The sequence below is a fragment of the Prionailurus viverrinus genome, chromosome B2, assembly GCF_022837055.1.
Source record: "Prionailurus viverrinus isolate Anna chromosome B2, UM_Priviv_1.0, whole genome shotgun sequence".
Classification (NCBI taxonomy): Eukaryota; Metazoa; Chordata; class Mammalia; order Carnivora; family Felidae; genus Prionailurus; species Prionailurus viverrinus.
The window spans coordinates 115,330,456-115,343,275 of NC_062565.1; the positions used below are offsets into that span (position 1 = coordinate 115,330,456).

At 38.2% G+C, this 12,820-nt stretch overlaps 1 protein-coding gene across 1 annotated transcript in view; it reads right to left on the reverse strand.

Annotated features, from left to right (window-relative positions):
* SOGA3 (SOGA family member 3) overlaps nt 1–12,820 on the reverse strand; it is a 61,291-nt gene that overhangs the window by 434 nt on the left and 48,037 nt on the right. The gene's annotated exons all lie outside the window — the stretch shown is intronic.

Below are 12,820 nucleotides of genomic sequence, written 5' to 3' on the forward strand. Positions count from 1 at the left end.
ATGGACATATATCTACACAACCGTGGTAAATTCTACTGCAACAGAATTACTCCTTTTCTGTTGCAACCAGAATACATGTTTCTATGAATTAAAGTCCTGAAACAGTGTTGGACTACAGTTTCAATTTTATATTCAGAGTTAAAGCCCATGCCAAATGGGATTATTGTATTAATAAGAAACCTGAGTTGGCAGTTGATCTGGGACTGATGTATCAGCAAAAAAAGACAAACTAAATCATAAAAATATCTTCATTATTTTACTTCATCAAGGAAAATGTAAAAACAACAAAGTTATCCTGGGAGCCACATGTTAAAACTTATCTCTCATTTTCTTCTAATGGACCATATATTCAAATCTGTTTAGGCTACTGAATACAGAGCACTGAAGAAAATGGTTTGCTCACTTTGCAAGGATATCCTTGATCACATTAGGCTGTGACTGAAATAGATTTCTAGCTTTTAGGGTATGCGTATTTAGGGTTTGAAGATGAAATTTAAAATACCACATTGGTAACTTTGTTATAAGTCATCTAAAATTTCTGAGATTTAGTTTATTTATGTTAAAATGGAAGATACTTACAGGGTTGTTATAAAGATTAAATGACATATGGCATGCAAGATAGTTTGAAAATTTTAAACATTTTCCCTATTTTTTGCTTTAAAAGATATTGGTCTGACTTCTACTAAAAATAATTTTTATTAAGAAAGTCATATAGGGTGCCAGGCTGGCTGGGTCATTGGAGCAGACGACTCTTAATGTTGGGGTCATTAGTTCAAGTTGAGTGTAGAGCGTACTTAAAAAAAAAGAAAGAAAGACATAGACATTTATTAGTGGGTAGAAAAGCATGTTTAAAATGTTTAAACCATCATCTAAGATAATCATGTCTATTAAAAGTCTGTATCTTCAGGTTTCTAGGCCATGACCGAAATGTGTTAATTTACCAGGTAGTGGCTTATGCTAATTATGAGCAAAGTGCCCCCAGGGTCTATAGCTGCTTGGATGTTGGTGCTGTGGAATGAAGCCAACATAACCAGGCAGCAAGCCCCATTTTGTAGTTGCAGAAAATGGCTGCATATTTCATGTCCCAAATATAAGATAAACATTGAAGATTAATTTTATTTTTATCAGACTGTTCTGAACATGCATATCCAAGTGGTAAACTGTTCCAAACATAGTTTGAGCTGCAATCTATCAATGAATTATAACAGACTAATAAGGATAAAAAAATGTCAGTGCTATATGAGGGCTCCACCTTCAAAAACAGCCTAAAAATATTGAGATCTACATTGTTATTCTTCTCTTAAACTATTTCCCACAGACACTTTGGTCATTTTTACCTACTTCTTGACACTCCCAATACTATGACTAACCCAGTCAAGAAAAAGAAGTAATTTCAGATTTAGCTACTTGAGATGTTATCATGTCTCATTTTATCCACTTAGCCATGCTCTTTTTCTAATCCTATTTTCCATCTTCTCTGTCATCCTTCCTTCCTTTGACTATCTCCCACACCAATGAGACAGGGACCACATGTACCCGCCATTACCATTGCTAGTTGCCCAAAATAAATATGTCAGTGAAGACCTAACAAAATGAAGATAGTAAAGAATATACATGATTTTGTTTTCTGTTTGTTTTGGAGACTCTGTCATTAATCTTGATTACCTAGTAATCTTTTAAGTTCATCTAATAATTATTCACAGGAAATGCAGACAGTGCTTATTTTTAGACTGGTAGACTGCTTTAAAACCATATGTAATTAACTGTGAGCTGAAACTATCTTGCTCACTAGCAGGTAGTTAACACTAGGACTTCTTAGGAAGAGTGGAATGAGTGGTTTAAGACCTCAAGAGATAGTTGGAAACGAACCAAGGAAATTATAGAAAAAAAGCATACTTCTTTCAGGCTAGCTGGAAAAGAGCTGCTATGACCATCCATGATTCATCCTGTCTTTAAGCACTGTAAATGTTCAGAAATCATCGTAAAGTTTCTCCTATAGTTATGTACAAGTGGCCCCAATTTTTCTTTCTATTGCTAACTCTTCTAGAACCACTCCAGACCAGGATTAAAAGGTTAAAAGATGCCAGACCCTTCCTCTTTTTTTTTTTCTTTTTCCTTTCCTCTTTTCTTTTTTCTCTTCTCTTCTCTTCTTTTCTTTTCCTTTCTTTTCTTTTCTTTTTTCTTTTCTTTACAGTCTAACTCAGTCTAACTCAGGCTTGCTCCTTGTAACAGCACTATATATGAACCCAGATAATGTTCCCAAAGCAGACAGAATCCTGCACTTAACTGCAAAGACCACTCATCATTTACTATGGACAAGGGCCAATCCACACAGCTTCCCCTCTCCAGGGCCAGGCCCCTATCTAGTGCCAGGAAATGTAATGGTTATGGATCAAAACCAAGCCTTTGAAAGAAAATTCCTATAGAGCAGTATCTGTGCCAATTTTTGTGGGAGGATTTATTTTGCCTTCCTAGCATCTATGTCTCGTTATAAATGTCAAATATAGTATGACTGAATTTATTGCTTTCTCCTCCAAAAGTAAAATGGGGTCCATAGAGTCACTGCAGGGATTACATGAACATAAGAGAGAGAATGCTTAATAAAAGTCTCTCACATCATTCTGAACCATAGTGGGTGCTCAATAAGTGCCTGTTCCTTGGTTTCTTCCTTCTGTCCTTCCCTCTTTTTCTTTTCTTCCCTCCCTCCCTCCTTGCCTTCAATTATCCTTCTTTATGTTTTCTTTCTCCAGAATAAAACTGAAGATTTTCATGTTTCTTTAGTTAGTAAATTACTAGAAGCAAATCTAATTGTGTGAACTCTCATGTTTTCAATGACTTTCGTTTGCCCTCATTATTTTTAAAGTATTTTAGGATACGTGGCAAGTTGAATATTCAGAAAATTTTGTATTGTTAGCAAAGATTTGGATAGATAAATCTTATATAAAACTGCTTTTATTATAATTCTCCTTAAATATTAAAAAAATCAACTAATGGGGCAGCTTTGGAGGGACTTAATGTTCTATGATGAGAAGTTATGGGGTAAAGTGGTTCAGCAGATTCTAAAACTCATTTTCACTGCTCTCTACTGATGCAAATACAAAAGTTCTCTTTGTTTCTAGTCGTCACTCTTTTTCACCCACAGATATTGGCATCTATGTGGGAGAGAAGGAAGGATTACTGCTATCTGCATCCCTCCCTGTGTCTCTATCAATTCACTCCGTGCACAATTTCATTCAGAATAAAAATTTATTAGAGCACCTGTAAAAGGGTAGAGTGAGCTGCATTACTCAGTCATGCACACGTTCTTTTCTCAACAACTCCAAGGTAGCATTATACAATCCGTGTAACCTACTTCCGAGCCCCTGAGGCTGAGGCTGGAAGTCAGAATTGTTGGGTTGTGAGTGGGTTGCATGAGTATGGTGATGGGAGGAAAATAGTTCTGCTTACTTAGGCCCCACTAGCAGGCAGCATTTAAGAGCAACTTACGAGTCTCACAATAAATTATTTTAATTTCTCAAATTAGCCTCCGTGTGGTCATAGGAACACTTCTTTGAGGAGTGTTCCATTCTCACCACACCTGGGTCAGTACCATTTTACCCACCATCTCCCCAACTGGAAACTGGACATTAGCCAAACAAATCAGCATTACAGGAGCTGACTCTCTCGCTACTTCTCTCTTCTGAGATTTTTGTTCAGAGTATTGTTTCTTGCTCTCCCATCTCCTTTTTCTAAACATACTTTTCCTATCATCAAAGATTTTTCATTTGTAGGAGGTTACAAATGAATGTTGGCATGCTACGCACCGTGCTACTCAAAATTCCTAGAAGAATCATTGGTCCTAGAGATGCTCTGCTTCTAACTTTGAGGGATTTAGAATTCCCATGCCTATACCCATCAGAGTTATGCATCAAGATTCTCTAGCTCTTCCTCCAGGCTATCAATCATTTGCATCATTTCAGCTAATTAACAGACCTATTCCTACCCTATTGTTTTACTAGCAAATGCATCTTTCCAAAGACAATGATTTGATTTGATTGCAGGGCAAAAAGGAATATTTTTTTTATTGCTATTTCTTGCTATTTCAACATGTTCCTCATGTTCCAAAAGGGTCAAAGAGATACTACTACATGCAAATCTGAAGAAATACTTTTGTCTTCTCATTTTATTACCTTCTTCTTCCTTGTTTTTCCCCCAGTTAGACACTCAAACTAGAAAACACCCAAAATATAGGTGTACTGATTTTACATCTCTTAAAAAAGAAAAGCTTTGAAAGAGACTTTAAGTATCTAAAATTAATTCGCTTAAACAATAGAAGATGTAGTGGTAAGGTCCCCTTCTAATTACAGATTAGTTGGTTACGCATGGCACACACTTCCACTAAAATTACAGAAACACTACTCATGTAGTGAGCAAACGCCGTCATCTTGAATGAACTACGTTTATTTTTCTTTGTAATTTTCAAATACCAATAACCTCATGGGTTTTGAATTTTACTTGCAAATGTAAGAAGTCTTCATCCTAATTAAAAACAACGTTCTGATAAATACATTTAGTGAAATCCTACAGTAGGCAAAGTGCTGTTCAAAGTACTGAGAAGCAGTGTTTTAAAAACAGTTTCAGAGGGCGGATGTCATTGTCAGTCCAGAGTTGAGAAATCCACTCACAGCAGCTGGACCTTCTCATCCCTGGGCGTCAGTAAAATCCGTTATGCACCCCGCCCCACTGTTTTTACAGCCCAGACGCAGACACTGGAACATTGTTGAAATGTTCTTGCACTTAAACAGTGCCCATAGTTTAAAACACATCAGCAGTAGCCCCTCTATATTTTGCCACAATGAATCACTTGATTTCAAACGGTTAGGAAGAAACATACCTTTTAGCTCTGGGGAGAAATCCTATGGATGTTCCACCATTTGGTCAATCTAGCAATGGAAGGATAGCTAGGTTTTTTTTTTTTTAAAAGACAAAAGTCTCAGCTCGGTGAATTTTGCTTCTTTGCAGAAATGGGAATGCAAAATACGTCCAACCATGCAAGAGAGCAGTACTGGCAAATCCCTTTTAAACCTTCACTCCTTTCACAAATCAAGAAGCCGCTCAGGTCAGTGTCACAGCAGCAGCTGAGACTCCTGTGACGTCAGATACTTGGAGGCGGCCTTCAAGCCACTCTTCCAACCAGAGCTCTGTAACTTTAGAGCAGCTCATACTCTGGGTAAACAACTCCAGGTCCAGGACATTTTTAGCTTTTATAATGGAGCCCACTATTTTCAAACTTGCCAAAAGGGCTGGTGTTAATATCACACAATGACAATGGCCAATTTTAGAGGTTATTTGAAAAAGTCACCTCCTTTTTTATAGTCAAGAATTATTTCCTTGCATACTTCTCTCTTCCCCTTTTTCAGTGAGAATCAGAATGCACTCTTCAGTGCCTTGAGAAGTTGGTGTCTGGATGTGGCATAGCAACATGTGCAACAATTATACACACACACACACACACACACACACACACATACACATACACCTATACATAATGTAATATATTTAATATATATATACATATATGTATATGTATGTAATATGTTTAATCTCCAAAGATTTGTGAAAACGTATCAAACTTCTGTCTTTAAATAAAGTAGGAGTGGGACATATATAAAGACCAGCCTCATACTCTTTGTGTTTCTATGACAGCTTGCTGTCTGTATCTACAATAGTGATGTCTTTCTGCCAGAGGAAACCAGAGACCATAGAAAAGAATAACACTTATTATGGGAGGAAAAAAAAAAACCAATGAGATGCCCATGTGTTTGTTTTCAGTTGAGGTGTACCACAGCCCAAGTATATGGAGAGGCTCCCTAAACCATGCCCAAATTGATCTCTCCTGGAAATGCCAGGGAAGATGCCTCTCTCCAGCAACATTTGCAGGTTGCATGTGAACTTGTACATGCATCCATCTGCTCATGTTTGGTTTAACTGAGTTAAAGAAAGTGTCTAACACAATTCTGTGTCTATTTTAGCAAATAAGCCATTTAAGGGTTTAAATACTAAGATCTTATCCTCAAGTCTGAAGAATTTCCTCTGTGTGGTCATTAAAATGTTACATATTCACTTTCACGTTATTTTTGCCTGCTTCCATATGAATATTTCATGGGGACCTCAAAAGTTTAATTATAGTAACCTGCCCATGGTAACACTTTAGTACATATAGTACAATTGAAGGAAATCATGCTCTGTGTTTTGAAAGCCTGGCATCATAATTTCAAAAGCAATAACAATAATAGTTATAGCAATAATAGTGATTACTCATAGAGAGACAGCTCTCTGCAAAGCTCTGGGCTAAGTACTTAGAATATATCTTTATCCTAGTTCACCCTCATAGCAAATATATCTGTAGATATTATTACCCTGATCTTACTGATAAAACCATGGCTGAGAGATGTCAAGTATCTTGCTGAAGTTTGTAGAAAAACATGTGGAGGAATAGAGCTTGGAACTGGTTTTTCTTTTCTTTTCTTTTTAAATTTTTAAAAATTTATTTATTTATTTTGAGAGACAGAGAGCAAGCACAAGCAGCAGAAGGGCAGAGAGAAGGAGAGACAGAATTCCAAGCATGCTCTGCACGATCAACACAGAGCCCAATGCAGGGCTTGAACTCATGAACTGTGAGATCATGACCCGAGCTGAGATCAAGAGTGAGATGCCTACAGACTGAGCCACCCAGGCTCCCCAGAACTGGTTTTTCTAACTGGAGATGTGAGAATTTTGCCACAGAGGTCTTGGTTTCTTTTTTTTTTTTTTTTTTGATTTTTTTTTCAACGTTTATTATTTTGGGGGGGGGGGGACAGAGAGAGACAGAGCATGAACGGGGGAGGGGCAGAGAGAGAGGGAGACACAGAATCGGAAACAGGCTCCAGGCTCTGAGCCATCAGCCCAGAGCCTGACGCGGGGCTCGAACTCACGGACCACGAGATCGTGACCTGGCTGAGGTCGGACGCTTAACCGACTGCGCCACCCAGGCGCCCAGAGGTCTTGGTTTCAATTCTATTGCCACCACTTATCTGTGTGAATTTTCAAGTGTGTTTCGTCTGTAAAGGGATAACTATATTTACTTCATGAGGTTGTTGTAAGAGTATGAGGGGACACTTTTAGTGCCAAGCACACAAAAAAAGTTGGTTTATTTCTGCCTCTAACCTTACCAGGAGGATAATCCTGGGCTGGGGCAAGGGATTGCCCCAAAGGACCTCTACAGAATTATCTAATAACATTGTTCCCCCTACACTCTCTTCCATTCCAAACCTCTTAATTTCCATGAGTCTTTTGTGAATTGAATCAAGACTTTTCTAAATCCTATCAGAACTTCAGATAGTATGCAGCTAAGTATGGGAGAAATGGTGTTGGGCTATACTCTATAGTGTCACTCAATAGTACCTATTCGAATGCCCCCCTTCCATGGAAGCCCCAATAATTATTTATTGCAGGTGCTTCCATCTGCTTCTTTTCATGGTAAAACCGACCTTAAATTACACAGAATCAAAAACTAGGGAGAGACACTGACAAGAATTTCACTCCAGGTATATCACTTATTCTAGTATTTACCAACCCTTTTGTGGAATAATTTTTTTTGTATGTAGTAGCTTCAATTTCCATGCTGTATTATATACCCAGAAGATGAAAGCATACAAAGGCAATAAATATTCAGTGCAGATGCTTTTGAATCTTTCCACTAAAAACTTTTAAGAAAACTTTGAGAAACATTCCTACTGATATGTATGTAAAACGAATGGATTAAAAAGACCGATGTTGGTATATTCAGCCCTTTAATGATATTCAGATATCTTGAAGTGCCTGACATTTTCAAGCAGCTATCAGAATGGCTGAAAACATTATGGCAAAAATGCAATTTGTTGTATACTCTAGATTACTTTAAACCATTTCAATATTTACACCTTCAAATATGAAATTGGCCCAAATAATTGCTCTGTATATTGAAGAGAATTTGGAAGAATCATGCATATCTGGTGACATACTGATCCTAATTCAAAGTATAGCTAAGGGATAAGGACATGTATAACATAATATTTAATGTAAAGTAAATGCAGCAACATGAGCTGCTTCAAGAATCATAAAAGAGAATCCTGAAAAGGATTTGAAAAGGTCTACATGCATAATGATATTAGGCCACAAACTAAAACATTTTGGAAAGGGTGAAAAAGGAATATTGAGTACATAAATGTTTCTAGTTGAAGGTGTTTCTAGATTTAGAGAATTCTAGAGCCAGAAAGAACCTCTGACATCATCTAGTCAACCCTCTCATTTTATAGCTGAGGAAAGAGGCCTTGATGTTAGGTCATCTGCTTAAGGTCACAGAGCCACTTACTAGCAAAGCCAGGAATAGAATTCTGGTCTTCTCATTCTTGGTGGAGTGCCTTGAAGTTTAAAATTCCATGGAGTTCAAGGGAAGGGAACAGAACCCAGGGATAGGGGGTTGGGGCATGAGAGGTTGAATTCTGGCCTTGTCAACTTTTAAATGCAGTTTTCTGTTAAGTCCATACGAGGGAGATGACATTCCATCTTCCAAGTACAACACAGGAATCAAATAGCAGAGTATTTACCTTGATGACAGCTTGTCTAAAGAGGCTGTGTCTTGAGATAATATAAATCTTGGGTCAAAATGCAAAGGCAAATGGATTTTCATTTAGTGGTTGAAGGAAATCTGGAAATAGACGCTCCAATTTTGCCTTTAGCAGGCCAGTACACATTTAATTTATAGTTTGCATCTAAGTGATGATTTTGAAGCATCACAAAGTAGTTATTTATTTAGTCTCTTTATGCTGTGACAACTATGGTTGTGTATGAGGCTGGGTGGCTTCTGACTTATTGCTTGTATAGTTTTTCTGTTCCTTTTCTTTTCTTCTTGAACCATATCTACCAGTTGAAAGGGTACTGTGTTTCTACTTTCCTTGGCAAGGAGATGGAAAAAATTGGAAAAGTGATGACTTTGAAAAACTGAAGTCGGGGCGCCTGGGTGGCTCAGTCGGTTGAGCGTCCGACTTTGGCTCAGGTCATGATGTTGCAGTCTGTGAGTTCGAGCCCCACGTTGGGCTTTGTGCTGACAGCTCGGAGCCTGGAGCCTGCTTCGGATTCTGTGTTTCCCTCTCTCTCTGCCCCTCCCCCCATATGCTTTGTTTCTCTGTCAAAAATAAACATTAAAAAAAAAAACTGAACCCATTCTAATGCATATTAAAATTTAGATGCTCTTACAGATGTCATATTTAAAATAATCCTTTCCTTTAGAATAATGCACGTTTTGCAATTTTCATAATACTTTATATTATAGGATCTCAGTTGCTTAGCAGGACTCTCTTGACTCTTAAATTATCTTCCATTTCTAGGGAGAGGTCTTGGGCACTCCAATTAGCATTCCGTGTAACAAATATCTGTGAGCACCAACTCTGTGCCAGGTATACTGTCAGACCCTAAGGCCCAGAAGAAGAATAAGATAAATCCTTGTTTGCAGCAAGCTTGGTCAACTCTGAAGATTCCTGAAATGTAACCTGTGGCATTGACTGTCCACATTCTGAGCAGCCCACGACCTTGAAATAAACTTATAAATGAAAGCAAAGAGCCTCTCCTGGTGGTCCCCATTCCATCAAGGTGACCACAAACTTGTGGCACTCCCAGACTTACTGGACACTGCAATCACTCAGAGAATTATATATAAAAAAAAAATTATGAAAGCTAGAACTTGCCCTCAGATTTTTGGAATCAGGTCATCCAGTGATGAGGCCAAGGTTTCTTAATTTTTATAAAGTTCCACAGCTAATTCTGTCAAATTTGGTCCTGTGTTATTTTAGTCCTAGAATGACAGAGTTTGGATTTTGTGTTAGTGATAGAAATATAATTTTGATACTTATACAAGAGTCTGTTTTGGTTTATAAAATTATAAGAGTCACACACAGAGTATTTATTACCCATGAAAGTTACATATTTAGATTGTTGTGTTTCAGTGAATGTGCTTATTTTCCCAGTGCTGGATGTCTTCCCTCTGGAATCATGGGATGCTGGCTCTCTCTTCTTTCTGAGGGCTGGTGGCATGTCAACAGAGTTTTTAGCCAAGCAGATCTGTCATGGGGCTTATGTACAGGCATTTCCAGATGACAGAAATATTAAAAAAAAAAACAGTTTTAAACTATCTGTTCTTTTTAAGTACTGGTCTGTATTCTGAAGAAACAAAACATAAAAACATTTTAGAAGTATGGGCTATTTAAAACTAGAGATAGATCTTGCTTACTGTTCTCAAATTAGTTTTTAGCATCTCATTATATTATTTACAGATTCTTGAGTTAGGAGATTTTGATAATGATGACAACAATATCTAAATAAAAGGACTGACTGTTCTAGGGCTACCTCTTATTCTAGAAAAGAACCTTGGGAACGTCGGTCCACCACAAGAGGGCTGCCCTGAGTCACTTCTGTCTGGAAGGAAGTTCTAGCAATACTGTGGGGCTGAGAGAGGCCATTTAGCCAGTATAATTTAAAGATACAGCAATAAGTCCCCCGCCTTCTCCGAGAGTTGCTAGCCCACATATATCTTCTACCACAAATGTTCAATTTATCATCATTAGGTGGTAGCACTATATTTCCCGTTTGTGACTGTCTAATAAAATTTCATTGACAGAAGAAGCAGTTACATCTTGGCTAGTCACATCTTGGCACATAAAAGAAGAGCTAGAACACAGAAGCGACTGGAAGGAACAAATAAATATAGGTAAGCTTTGACTGCAGCCTGGGAAAAGAATCCATTTCACAAGACATGGAGTGGGGAGACAGAGGGAAGATCAGAACAGGATGCTGTATGGGTGGGTGCCCAGATGGAAAGAAATGTGACATCATGGTGTGGGAAGGCTACAGTAAAAAAATCTAAAGATAAGGGTATAGACAGCCATAAGCCCCAGTTCAGTGCAGCCCTGCCCCTATGCAATCAGAGCACTCTCTGGAGCCCCCAGACCCATGGCCCACACCAAGGCCTCTCAATAAGTCCACATGACACAAAAACACAGTACCCACAAGGCTGTGCTTGCCCTGACAGTATATTCTTTTGTTGATGTTGTTGCCATTGAAATATTTTGCACAGGAAAACTCCCATGACTTCATTCTTATCTATTCTGAGTTTACCCTGCTTGTCTGAATCTATCCACTTTCTACAAATATCAGTACTTCAAACAAATAGCTACTTATGAGCAAATTATATTCCCTCTAAGGTGAGGACATGAGTTTGTTCTCTTGAAAAGCTTTCTCACCTCAAGATTTGTGACATCCAAGGCTGAGGGATCCTTAATTTCCATCAATACCTCCTCCTTTGGCTGCTTCACTGTGGCTTTTCTCCCTACATGGAATCTAAGCAGTTAGAGTAATGCTAAGACCCTCCATGCAGTGGCCCTGGTGCCTCAGCAGATATGCAATTCCTTTCAGAAGGTATAGGAGCTCAGATTCCTGGGAGTCACCTAAAATCCAGAGTAAATTAGTTTTGCTGACTTGTTAACTTCTCCCTCTGAAGTTCTAAATGACTGACTGAAGCTGACACCTAAGTTGTTCTATTTAAAAAGCTGAGGTATATGAGGGCGCCTGGGTGGCTCAGTCAGTTAAGCGCCTGACTTCAGCTCAGGTCATGATCTCACAGTTTGTGAGTTTGAGCCCTGCGTCAGGCTCTGTGCTGACAGCTCAGATCCCGGAGCCTGCTTTGGATTCTGTGTCTCCCTCTTTCTCCGCGCTCCCCTGACTCATGCTCTCTCTGTCTCTCTCTCAAAAATAAATAAACATTAACAAAAATTTAAAAAGTTGAGGTCTGTTTTCCCTATCCGGGAGTTAATGATACAGAGGAAATGAGATGGATTGTGCAAAAGTTGCACATGTTCATGAAAAACAAGAAAGGGAATTATAAAGTAGATGCTAAGTGGAGTTTTCTGACTTTAAGAAATAATAGACTCTCTCAGGTATATTTCAAAAAACAAGCTCTTAAATTCCCTTTCCTTTGAGGGAATTTGAGGCCAGTAGGGAAACTGATACGCTTCTTTCTGCCCCTCACACCCTCTTAATTTTCAACGCATAGGTTAAGGCAGGTACTTTCAACATGAACTTAAAAGAGCTGACTTGTGGACTTTCAAGGTACATTATGTTGGACAACCTCAGAGAGGAACAAATGCTATTTGCCAGCCTTTGATAATCACTTAATGCGTCTTGTTTGTTAATGTGCACATTTAAGCAATTCAACTCAAAGAACTCAGAAGGGACTACAGAAAATAAAGAACACACTTTTTTCAGAATCAATCATTTCCAGAGCTCCATCTCTGGTGTATGCAGTATAAAAATTCCTGAAATAGTTGCATCATTTCTTCTCTCTTTTTTTTTTTTTTAAGTTTATTTATTTTGGGAGAGAGAGAGCAAGAGCAGGGGAGGGGCAGAGAGAGGGAGGGAGAAAGAATCCCAAGTAGGCTCTGAACATTAGCGCAGAGCCCTACACGGGCCTCAAACTCATGAACCACGAGATTACGACCTGAGCAGAAACCAGGAATGAAACGCTTAATTGACTGAGCCACCCCAGTGCCCTGCTGCACCTTTTCTTAATGCTGTCAGGATATTTGCATTTTAGGAAGTGAATTAGGGTTCTAAAGTTTTCTAAAAGGTTCTAATTTTTAAATTTGTGCTATCCTCCATATTTAATATTTAATATTTATTTTGGTATAAGATAAAAACTTTTATTTATTTAACATATCTAAGAATATACTAATAACTTAAAAGAAAAATAATCAAAACAAAAGCAAAATAT